The following is an 11,955-nucleotide window of genomic DNA, read 5'->3' on the forward strand; positions in this document are numbered from 1 at the left end:
ATAGGAGATATTTGTGTGATGTTGACTTTGGCAACGAGTTTTAAGGTGTGACAACAAAAGAAAAGTTTTTATGTATGACATCCGTAAAAGAAAAAAAATGATAAATGGAACTTAAACAAAATGAAAATCTTTTGCTACATAAAAGGCCTGTTAAAAGAGTAAAAAGACAGCCACACTGGGAGAAAATATTTTCAGATTACATATTTTATAAAACACATTTCCTGAATATTTTTAAAAACTGTTAAAACACACCAAAAGAAAAAAAAACTCAATTAAGAAATTGTCAAAATATCTGAATATATCCAAATGGTACCTAAGCACATATGAAAATATGTTTGATATTGTTAGTCATTAGAGAAATGCATGTTAAAACCACAATGAAATACCGGTGTACACCTATTAGAATGGATAAAATTGAAAAACTCCACAATTGCAAATACTTGTGAAGATTTGTAACAAGAGGAATTTCCATGCATTGCTTGTAGAAATGTAAATGATACAGCTACTTTGGATAACATATCCACAGTTTAATATAAAGTTAATCATACATACACTTACCATATGACCCAGGAATCTCAGTTGTATGTATTTGTCCAAGTGAATTTCAAGTGTGTATTCACACAAAAACCTGTACACAAAATGTTCATTATAGTATTATTCATAATCACCAAAATCTGAAAACAACCCAGATGTCCTTCAACAAGTGAATATATAAATAAACCTTGGCACATCCATTAAATGGAATACTACTAAGCAATGAAAAGAAACAAACTCTTGTTTTATGAATAAATTTGAAGCATTATGTTAGTGAATAAAATCAGATCTTAAAGGCTGCATATAGGGGGCGCCTGGGTGGTTCAGTCAGTTAAGGTACAACTCTTGGTTTCAGCTCAGGTTATGATCTCATGGTTTGTGGGTTCAAGCTCCGCAACGGGCTCCATGCTGACAGCTTGGAGCCTGCTTGGGATCCTCTTTCTCCCTCTCTCTCCCCCTCCCCACTAGTGCTCTCTCTCTCTCAAAAATAAATTAAAATTTAGTAAAAAAAAAAAAAAGCTACATATAATATGATCACAGTTTATGACATTCTGAAAAAGGAAAAACTATAGAATCAGAATCAGTTCAGTGGCTCCCAGGAGCTGGGGGTGATGGATGTGACTGATAACAGAGTCTGCACAAGAGAATTTTTAGGGTGGTGAAACTCTGCTATATGTTACTGTTGTAGTTAATGTACATGTTAAAACCCATAGAACATACACCACCACCAAAGGTGACTCTTTCCCTATGCCAGTATTTTTCAACTGGGAGCAATTTTGCCCACCAGGGGTTATTTAGCAATGCCTGCAGACATTTTTCGTTCTCACACTGTGGAGGTGTGTGCTACTGGCATCCAGTGGGTAGAGGCCAGGAATACTAATAAACATCCAACAATTCACAGGGCAGCCATCCAAGCAAAGAATGATCAAGCCTAAAATGTCAATAATGCCAAAGTTGAGAAACCTTGATATATGCATGGAAACATTTTTTAAATCGGCCAGACTGTAAGAAGAACCCAGGATGGAATACAGACTGTAACAAATGCATTTAATTGTATCATAAATGTGTCTTAGTCCTTTTGAGCTATTATAATAAAATACTATAGACCTGGTAGTTTATAAATAATAAACATTTATTTTTCACAGTTCTAGAGGCTTGAACAAGTGTGCCAGCATGTTTGGATTCTGATGAAGGCCCTTTCCTGCATTGCAGACTGCTGATTTCTCACTGTGTCCTCTCATGGTGAAAGGGACTAGGGAGCTCCCTGGAGTCTCTTTTATAAGAACACAAACCTCATTCTTGAGTGTTCTACCCTCATGATCTAAGCACCTCTCAAAGGCCCTACTTCCTAATATCATCACACTGGGCATTAGGATTTCAACATATAAATTTGGTGGTGATGGGGACACAAACATTCAGACCATAGCAAAATGTATGCCATCACTTCACTAAAGTGGATGAAGAATAATGGAGCTGACCTAAGTAACTTTGGAAAACAGTGTTTTGACTGACTACTGCAAAGCTAAAGACAAAAAGAACCATACTCTCGGTGGTATATTTGTTTCTCACCGAATATTATATAGCAATTTATTACATGTATAGAAATACATTGCACGCATATGAGGGTTGAACAAATAAGTTAATATACATAATGGGAGCCAAGTTTCTCACTGTCAGAGAAAGAAGTTGCACATAAGAAAGTTTTAGAGTTAGAGATATCAATATGAACTTGTGTGTGTGTGTGTGTGTGTGTACACAGAGTAGTGTAAATATATTTACTAGTTCTGTCCACTGAGAAGGTCTAGACACAATGCTGTCCCTCTAGCAATGAACACATGTAAGGCCAAGATCTTCATTTCTAAATACCACTTTCTAATAAAAGGAATCAGGACTTCTTAGAGAAACAGCTGATTCTTGGGCCAGAGAAGGGAAAATACAAGATTAACCCGGAACATCTGATAGTACCAGAAAGTAAGGATGTGATTTAAAAACAGTATGCAAGTGTATTCATTTTCTATTGCTACATAACAACCACCAAGTTAGTGGCTTAAAACAGAAGTCCAGATGGGTTCAACTAGATTCTTTACTTACAGTCTCAAAAAAATGAAACAAAACAAAACAAAACAAAACAGCAATTAAGGGCCAACCAGCTTGGGCTCTTGTCTGGAGACTCTGAGAAAGAACATGCTTTCAGTCTCATTCAAGTTGTTAACACAATTCAGTTCCATACAGATGTAGGACTGAGGTCCCTGTTTTCTTCCTGGTTGTTAGGTGCAGGTTGTTTTCAGCTTCTAGAGACTCCCTATATTCCTTCACTTCTGGCCACCACCATTTACAAAGCCAGCAATGATAAATTAAATCCATTTCATTCTTTGAATATCCCTAACTTTCTCTTCTTTTCTTTTCTGCCTTCCGCTTCTGCCACCAGCTAGAGAAGTTTCTATGCTTCAACAGCTCATGTGATTATTTTGGGCCAACCAGAATAATCCAGGAAAATTTCCCAAGGTTAAAGTCAGCTTATTGTGTTAAATTACATCTGAAAAATCCCCTTACAGCAGTACCTACATTGGTGTTTTACTGGATAACCAAAAAACAGGAATATTTGGGATGTCTTGAAAATTCTGCCTAACACATTGGGCATATCAAAGGAATTTAAGCCAATCCAAATAAGCTTCTAGTGGCCAAAACTTGATCCATTTGAAAAAAATAAAGATATTATTGAATTATATCACAAAGAATAACAACATCCATACTGATATAAATAGATATATAGATGATAGGTAGATGATAAATAGGTAGATGTATAGATAAATAAATGATAGACAAATAGACAGATAGAAAAATAGATAAAATAGAACTTCCTTACTAAATAATTCCAAGTAATAAATGTAGTCAGTATGATAGATATAGAAAATCACCATTAGAACACCAAGGTAGTAATTGTTGCATGTAAGAACTACCGATGAATGCTAAACTTAATGAGTAAAACTTTAAGGAGAAACAGGATATTTGCATAGCCTCAAAGTATCTCCTCTCCAAATTTTAATTACTATGTTTTTTTTTAAAAAAAACATACACCCACAAATTATTTGATACTTCTCCCCCAGGAGGTCAAGCTTAATTTCCCTTCTCTTGAGTATGGCCTGGACTTAGTGACTCACTCACTTCTAAGAAATAGAATATGAAAATGGAGAAAGATCCTACAAAGGAAGAACTTGGCAGACATCATCTTAGTCAAGGAATCAAAGTTAACACCATCACTAATAAATCATGTTGATATCATATCACATGAATCATATCACAGAACATCACAGGAAAGGACACATTGCCTCTGTAGTATTCTTCCCCAAATCCCATAATCTCAATAATCATAAGAAAACATCAGACAAGCCCAAACTGAAGGACATCCTCTAAAATAGCTGACAGTACTCTTCAAAAAAATATCAAGGTTATGAAACAAAAGAACAACTTTCAGAAAATGTAGTAGAATCAGGAGACATGTTAAATAAATACAGTTAGTACCCTGGATTAAACCTTAGGAACAGAAAAAAAGGACTTTTGGGAAAACTTGTTAACATTTGTATAAAGTGTCTAGTTTAGTTAATAGTGTTGACTGTTAATTTCTTAATTTTAACAGGTGAAATATGTTAATATTTGGGAAATCTGGATTAAGAGTATACAGGAGCTCTCTTTACCATCGTTGTAACTCTTGTGTAAAATATTCCAAAACAGGGGCGCCTGGGTGGCTCAGTCGGTTGAGCCACTGATTTAGGCTCAGGTCATGATCTCACAGCTCGTGAGTTCGAGCCCCGCGTTGGGCTCTGTGCTGACAGCTCAGAGCCTGGAGCCTGCTTCAGATTTTATGTCTCCCTCTCTCTCTGCCCCTCCCCAACTCATGTTCTGTCTCTCTCTGTCTTAGAAATAAATAAACATTAAAAAAAATATTCCAAAATAAAAAGATTTTTTTAATGTAGGTCTCAGTTTACTTAATTCTTGTGAGATCTTATGAAAAAGGTAAGATAAAAGCTTGTAGTCAATTTACAACATTTAATCAGAAGTCTTCCTAATTATTTTGATTTTCTGTATACTATTTCTTTTGATGTGTCTAATAATGTTTTGAGTTAATCCTCTACTCATGCATATTTGTGTTGCTTTCAAGTTTTAGTATTATCATTATTATTCTAATTGACATTCATAAACAAACCTCACCTTTATAAAAATTGTGATTGTACATTATTCCCACCAGCAACATGTGCTAGTCCTATTTACTGACACCCAAACACAGAATCTTATCATATCAGTCTTTCTAATCTTTTCTGATTTGATAGGGAAAAGAAGGGTTTATTTTGTTTTCATTTGTATTTCTTTCACTGTTCAGTTTCTGCTTGTTTATTGGTCCTTTATGTTTCCCTTACTGTAAATTTCCTATTCATATCTTTAGTTCTGACAATGAAAAGAATAAGATGGAGTAACCATTGCTAAGAGAATAATTTAAAATGGGGCCAGCTGGGAAGATATTGAAGAGGTGGGGCTCATGCACATCTTCTGTCTCAAATTATCAGAATTTTTACTCAACTCAGCTAAAAGACAAGGCATCTGCTATATGATAAAATGGACATAAATGGGCTTTCTGCCTAACACTAGCCCTAGGAACCAGTCAAACATAGATTAGTGTAACTGTAGCAATACCAGCACCAATTGCATTTTCTTCAAAAAAACCTATATAAATCTCCTCATTCCTCTTCAAAAACTCTAACTTTCTTTGTCTCTCTGGAGCATGCTTTTGATGTTGTTCATATCTGTGTTTCCTGGATTGCAATCCCAAAAACTGCAAATAAGTATATATATTTTATTTTGTAGCTACCATTTTTTTTCCTTTGTTGGCATTTCATTTTGCTATTGAGTTATAAGAGCTACTAAAATATTAAGGCTAATTCCAAATCTGTAATACATGTTGTAAATATTGCATTGCATTGTTTATTTGTATTTTAACATGTTTTATAATATTACTTTGTTTTGAGGCATTTATAATAATCTTCATGGAATTTTCTGATTGCAGTAATATATGTACATAGCAGAAAAATAAAAAATAATTGAACATATTAATAGTAAAAAAATATTCAAACACTGGTGGTTGTAACAACTTCTCTAATATTCTAAGGTGAAAGCCATTGAATTGGCACTGAGGATACAACATGACATAGTTGTTAAAAACCATGACTTTGGATTTAGACAAATTGGATTAAATTCTTACCTTGCACATGAAAGTAAGGGAAAATTCTTCTCTGCCTGTCAAGTTCTTGCAGCTGGACTAAGAATTAAATTTACATATGACAGATTAACAGAAAAAAAAACCCACAAAGTTTTATTATGTGTGCACAGAGCCCCAATAATGAAATTGTCACCTAAAGAAGTAACCAAGGTGGGCAGTTTTTATACTTTTTAGACAAGGAGACAATAATCTGTGAGGAATTGACAGGAAAAAGAAAACGACTTTGGGAGCTTCAATTCGTAAGGAATTCTAAACAGAATTTGGACTCGGGTAGTTAATCAGTAAAAAGTAACAAGGGTTGTTTATACAGCCTTTTCAGTTCTAAATTTCTCATCTCTGGTGATAAATATATCTCTTTGTCTCCTGGTACAGGGAGAATGCCTTTCACATGGGATATTTATTTCTTGCTTTCAGGATGGACAGAGGAAGATCTGAACCTTCCTGCATAGGCCATCTCTGAAGTACCTTTTATTTAAAATACAATATGCAGGGGAAACTGGCTGACTCAGTAGAGCATGTGACTCTTGATCTCAGGATTGTGAGTTCAAGCTTCATGTTGTGTGTAGAGATTACTTAAAAATAAAATCTAAAGTAAAATAATCAATATACTCAAGTGGCACATTTTGGGGGAGCCAGCCCTTGGTCCCTACACACAATTAACTTAACTTTTTTGTCACTCAGGTATCCTATTTGTAAAAGGTAATTCTGATCTATTTCAAATGGTTACTTTTAAGACTCATTTGGGGCACTTGGGTGGCTCAGTAGGTTAAGCATCTGACTTCGGCTCAGGTCATGATCTCATGGTTCTTGGGTTCAAGCCCCACATTGGTCTTTCTGCTGTCAGTGCAGAGCCTGCTTCAGATCTTCTCTCTGTCTCTCAATCTCTCTCTCTCTCTCTCTCTCTCTCGGCCGCTCCTCCACTCGTTAGCTCTCTTTCAAAAAAATAAACAAGGGGTGCCTGGGTGGCTCAGTCGGTTAGGCATCCGACTTTGGCTCAGGTCATGATCTCATGGTCCATGGATTCGAGCCCCATGGCAGGCTCTGTGCTGACAGCTCAGACCCTAGAGCCTGCTTCAGATTCTGTGTCTCCCTCTCTCTCTTCCCCTCCCCCACTTGCGCTGTCTCTCTCTGTCTCTCAAAAATAATAAATGTTAAAAAAAAATTAAAAATAAACATAAAAAAGATTCATTTATTCAAGAAATTTATTGAGTGCTTACCAATTATTATTTAAGGCCAATAGTTGTTTTGTTTTGTTTTTGTTTTTTGTTTTTTAAGATAGAGCATGTGTGCATGAGCAGGGGAGAGGGGCAGAGGGAGAGAGAGAGAGAGAGAGAGAGAATCTGAAGCACGCTCCACATTCAGCCTGATGTGGGGCTTGATCCCACAACCCCAGGATCATGACCTGAGCAAAAATCAAGAGTCAGATGCTCCATCAACAAGGCCACCCAGGGACCCCTAAGGCCAGTAGTTCTTAAGTATTGTTGTCAGACTAGCAGCATCACCTAAGAACTTGTTAGAATTGCAGATTCTCAGGCCCCACTCCAGCCCAAATGAATCAGAATTCTGGAGGTGGGGCCCAACTATTTGTGTTTCCAAGTCGGCCATTTGATTATGAGTACGCTAAGGTTTGAAAACCACTGCTGTAGGCATGAGGGTCATAATGGATCCCAAAGTAGAAGAAATAGATTGAAGATTACAAATATGAAGCACTTGGCTCATGAGAACTCAATCAGAACAGACCTGAGAACCAATAAAATGGCATTATGTACTTACTACCTTTTCACATGTTTTTGTAAGACGGAAATTTCCAAGCACGTTTGTCACTGGTCCACCAAACAGCGTGAAAGGTAGGAGGAGCTTGCAATGCTCCACTACTGCAAGCAGTGAAGCTACCACAACTTGCAAGAGCGGTAATGAAATTACAGTAAGCATTCAGTCCCATAACAAGAACAGGAGCCAAATATCAAAAGAAAGATTCTTTTAAAAAATTGATCCCAAGGTAGAGAGTAGTATATTCCTGCCATGATGGGGTGTTTGCTTAATATGTATATGATATCAAGGTAGTAATATACCTTATTAGGCACTACTTAGTAGACCATGATAAAAAAGATGTTTTTGTTTTAACTGGGCATAATATATGGGAAATAATGATGCTGTACACAGTACTTAGCTTTATAGATTGATCTGTGGGATACAAACTGTGTGGGATAGAGTAAGGAATGTAATGTTTTAGCTTGAACTTAAATCCTGTGCCACTCTATAATTAACATATTCAGGTAAGTATTCTGACCTGTGTTAAAAAAAATCAACCTAATAAATTTGAAGATAAAATTGGCTTTATTAAGCATGAGGGTGGGACAAAGAAGTTATTATCAAAAGAAAAGATTGTTTCGGGCAACATCACCTCCCTTTAGGGGGAAAGGCAGAGGGTCTTAGGTAGTTTACCTCACCTTTCTTTGGAGGATGGAGAGGGCCCATGTGACAAACTGAGCCACCCAGGCACCACAGAAAGAAGCAAGAAATTTAAAAATCAGTTTAAGTTTATGTTCATATGTAAAGGGAGGTTATCACTAGCATTGTAACTATAATTAACTTCTGTGTAAATACATGAAATTTTTAAGGGGACCAGGAAGGAGAGAGATCTTAATAGAAAAAGTAACTATTAAAGTAGAAAAAGATTTTGATGCCATCTCACATCCTTAACAAGTTGCATTTTGACCTATTTATTCCCAAAAATATATATGCAACACACACATACAGCAGTCTAAATGAATGCTGTTAATAACTTTTTATTAACAGTGCAGGCTTTGCCACCAAGCCTCCACATGCTCTCATACATTGTTGAACTCAGCTGAACAATGTAATACAACTCTTCCAAAAAAAATAGATTCATCTCCACATTAAAAATGTTTACTAACTACACAATAATAGCTGTAACTCATGCTTATACATATGGATCTCCAAAATCACCATTTATGAAGTTCTTACAATGCACTGGGGCATAATTGGATATTTGCTTTTAATCCTCACAACAGATCTTTGACAGATGCTCTGTTATTGTCTCAATTTTACAGAGAAACTTAGGTATATAGTTTAAATAGCTTGCCCATAATCACACTGCTACTAAGAGCAGACCTGAATTTGAATCCATCTCTGTTTGACACCACCACTTGTATTGAGGGCCGGTAAGCTATAGGCCCCCTGAAATACTGGTATCCATCTGAGTTCTTTCACAATTTTTTTTTATTCTCAAAATGAAAAGGTTTTAGTGTTTAGTTTCCTATTGTTGCTGCAACAAATTACCACAAACTTAAAATAACAGTATTCTCTTAGAATTCTGGAGGCCAGAACTCCAAATTTTGAGTTCTACAAGGCTAAACTCAAGGTGTTGTCAGGTCTGATTCCTTTTAAAGGATCCAGGGGAGAATCCATTCCTTTCCTCTTCCAGCTTCTGTTGACTGCTGACATTCTTTGCCTTATGGTTGTGCCACTATATTTTCTGCTTCCATTATCACATTGCTTTTTCCTTTTCTGAAGTCAAATCTCCCTGTGCCTCTCTCTTATAAGGACACTGACAATTACATTTAGGACCCACTTGCGTTATCCAAGAAAATCTCCCCATCACAAGATTTTTAACTTAATCACATCAGCAGGATCCCTTTTACCATGTAAGGTAAAATTTACCTGTTCCAGGGATTTAGAAACTGGATATCCTTGGTGAACAATATTCAGCCTACTACAATGTTCAAATGATCCTATGATTTACACTGTCATATAAACACTGACTTCCAAAACTGTGTCTCTACCATATATCTCTCTTTTGAGCTCCATGCTATTTTATTCAACTTACTTTTGGACTTCACCACCTATATTCTCTACCTTGTACTAAATGTCTTCTCTTTCAGTTCTCTCTCCCTACCCAAAATCTCTCTGGGATCTTTATCTTAATTAATGTAGAAATGGAAAAATATTCCATGCTCATGGGTTAGAAGAACAAATATTCTTAAAATGTCTATACCACCCAAAGATATTTACAGATTTAATGCAATCCCTATAAAAATACAAAGTATTTTTTCACAGAACTAGAAAAAACAGTCCTAAAATTTGTATGGAACCTTAAAGACCCCGAATAGCCAAAGCAATTTTGAAAAAGAAAATCAAAACTGGAGGTATCACAACTCCAGACTTCAAGTTATATAACAAAGCTGTAGTAATGAAAGCAGTATGGTACTGGCACAAAAATAGACATATAGATCAATAGAAGAAGATAGAAAACCCAGAAATAAATCCACAATTATATGGTCAATTAATCTTTGACAAAGCAGGAATGAATATCCAATGGGGGGAAAAACAGTCTTTTCAACAAACAGTGCTGGGAAAACTAGACAGCTACATGAAAAAGAATTAACCTGGACTACTTTCTAAAAAATTTTTAATGTTTATTCATTTTTGAGAGAGAGAGAGAGAGAGAGAGAGAGAGAGAGAGAGAGAGAGAGATGGAGCATGAGCAGGGGAGGAGAAAAGAGAGAGGGAGACACAGAATCAGAAGCAGACTCCAGGCTCTGAGCTATCAGCACAGAGCCTGACACAGGACTCAAACCCACGAACTGTGAGATCATTACCTGAGCCGAAGTCCGACACTTAACCAACTAAGCTACCCAGGCACCCCAACTTGGACTACTTTCTTACACCATGTACAAAAATTCAAAATAGATTAAAGACTTAAATGTGAGGTGTGAAATAATAAAAATCCTAAAAGAGAGCATAGGTAGTAATTTTTGATGACATTGGCTCTAGCAACATTTTTCTAGATATGTCTCCTGAAACAAGAGAAATAAAGCAAAAAGAAACTATTGGGATTACGTCAACATTAAAAGCTTTTGCACAGTGAAAGAAACAAAACTAGAAGGCAACCTACTAAATGCGAGAAGATATTTGCAAAAGACATATCTGATAAAGGATTAGTATCCTAAATATATAAAGAACTTATACAACTATACACCCAAAAACCAAATAATCCAATTAAAAATGGGCAGAAGACATGAACAGACATTACTCCAAAGAAGGCATAGAGATGATCAACAGACACATGAAAAGATGTTGAACATCATTCATCATCAGGGGAATGCAAATCAAAACTACAATGAATATCACCTCACACTTGTCAAAATGGCCAAAAACAAAGAAACAACAAATGTTTACAAAGATGTGAAGAAAAAAGAACCCTCTTACACTGTTAGTGGGAATACAAACTGTGCCACCGCTGTGGAAAGCAGTATGGAGGTTCCTCAAAAAAGTTAAAAATAGAATTACCCTATAATCCAGTAATGACCCTACTGGGTATTTGCCCAAAAAATACAAAACCCTCATTAAAGGTATACATGCACCCCTATGTTTATAGCAGCATTATTTACAATAGCCAAATTATGGAAGCAACCCACATATCCATCAATAGATAAATGGATAAAGGAGTGATATATACATTGGAATATTATTCAGCCATGGAAAAAAATGAAATCTTGTCACTTACAATGGCATGGATGGAGCTAAAGAGTATAATGTAAAGCAAAATAAGTGAGTCAGAGAAAGACAAATACCATATGATCTCACTCATATGTGGAATTTAAGGGAAAAAAAGGAGCAAAGTAGAAAAGAGAGAGAGAGAAACCAAGAAATAGACTCTTGGTTATAGAGAACAAACTGATGGTTACCAGAAGGGAGGTGATTGGGGGGATGGGTAAATGGGTGATGCAAATTAAGGAGTGCACTTGTCATGATGAGCACTGGGTGATAAATGGAATTGTTGAATCGCTATATTGTACACCTGAAACTAATATAACACCATATGTTAACTATATTGGTCTAAAGTAAAATAAATTAAATTAAATTAATTAAATGAAATTAAATTAAGTTACATTAAAACACTAAGATTCAACAAGCTTCCTAAACCAGACTTTCTTAGTGTCCACACACAATCAGTTACCAAGACCTATTGATTGTACCTCCCTTAAACTACTCAACAGCCTCCTTTCTGAGCTCCCACCTAAAGTATTGTCCTATCCTACAAAAAGCTGATTCCAAGAACGCCTGTGTAGCTCAGTTTGTTAAGTGTCTGACTCTTGATTTCGGCTCAGGTCATGATCTTATGA

At 36.0% G+C, this 11,955-nt stretch overlaps 1 long non-coding RNA gene across 2 annotated transcripts in view; it reads right to left on the reverse strand.

Moving 5' to 3' along the window:
* The window catches only part of LOC106976289 (uncharacterized), a 110,049-nt gene extending 99,775 nt beyond the window's left edge, over positions 1-10,274 (reverse strand). For both annotated transcript variants that reach the window (XR_008289803.1, XR_001430454.3), the window contains exon 1: positions 559-10,274. This is a non-coding gene — a long non-coding RNA (uncharacterized LOC106976289). The remainder of the gene's footprint in view (positions 1-558) is intronic.
* Between the last annotated feature and the right edge of the window lie 1,681 nt (positions 10,275-11,955).

The sequence above is a fragment of the Acinonyx jubatus genome, chromosome X, assembly GCF_027475565.1.
Source record: "Acinonyx jubatus isolate Ajub_Pintada_27869175 chromosome X, VMU_Ajub_asm_v1.0, whole genome shotgun sequence".
In the NCBI taxonomy this organism is placed as follows: domain Eukaryota; kingdom Metazoa; phylum Chordata; class Mammalia; order Carnivora; family Felidae; genus Acinonyx; species Acinonyx jubatus.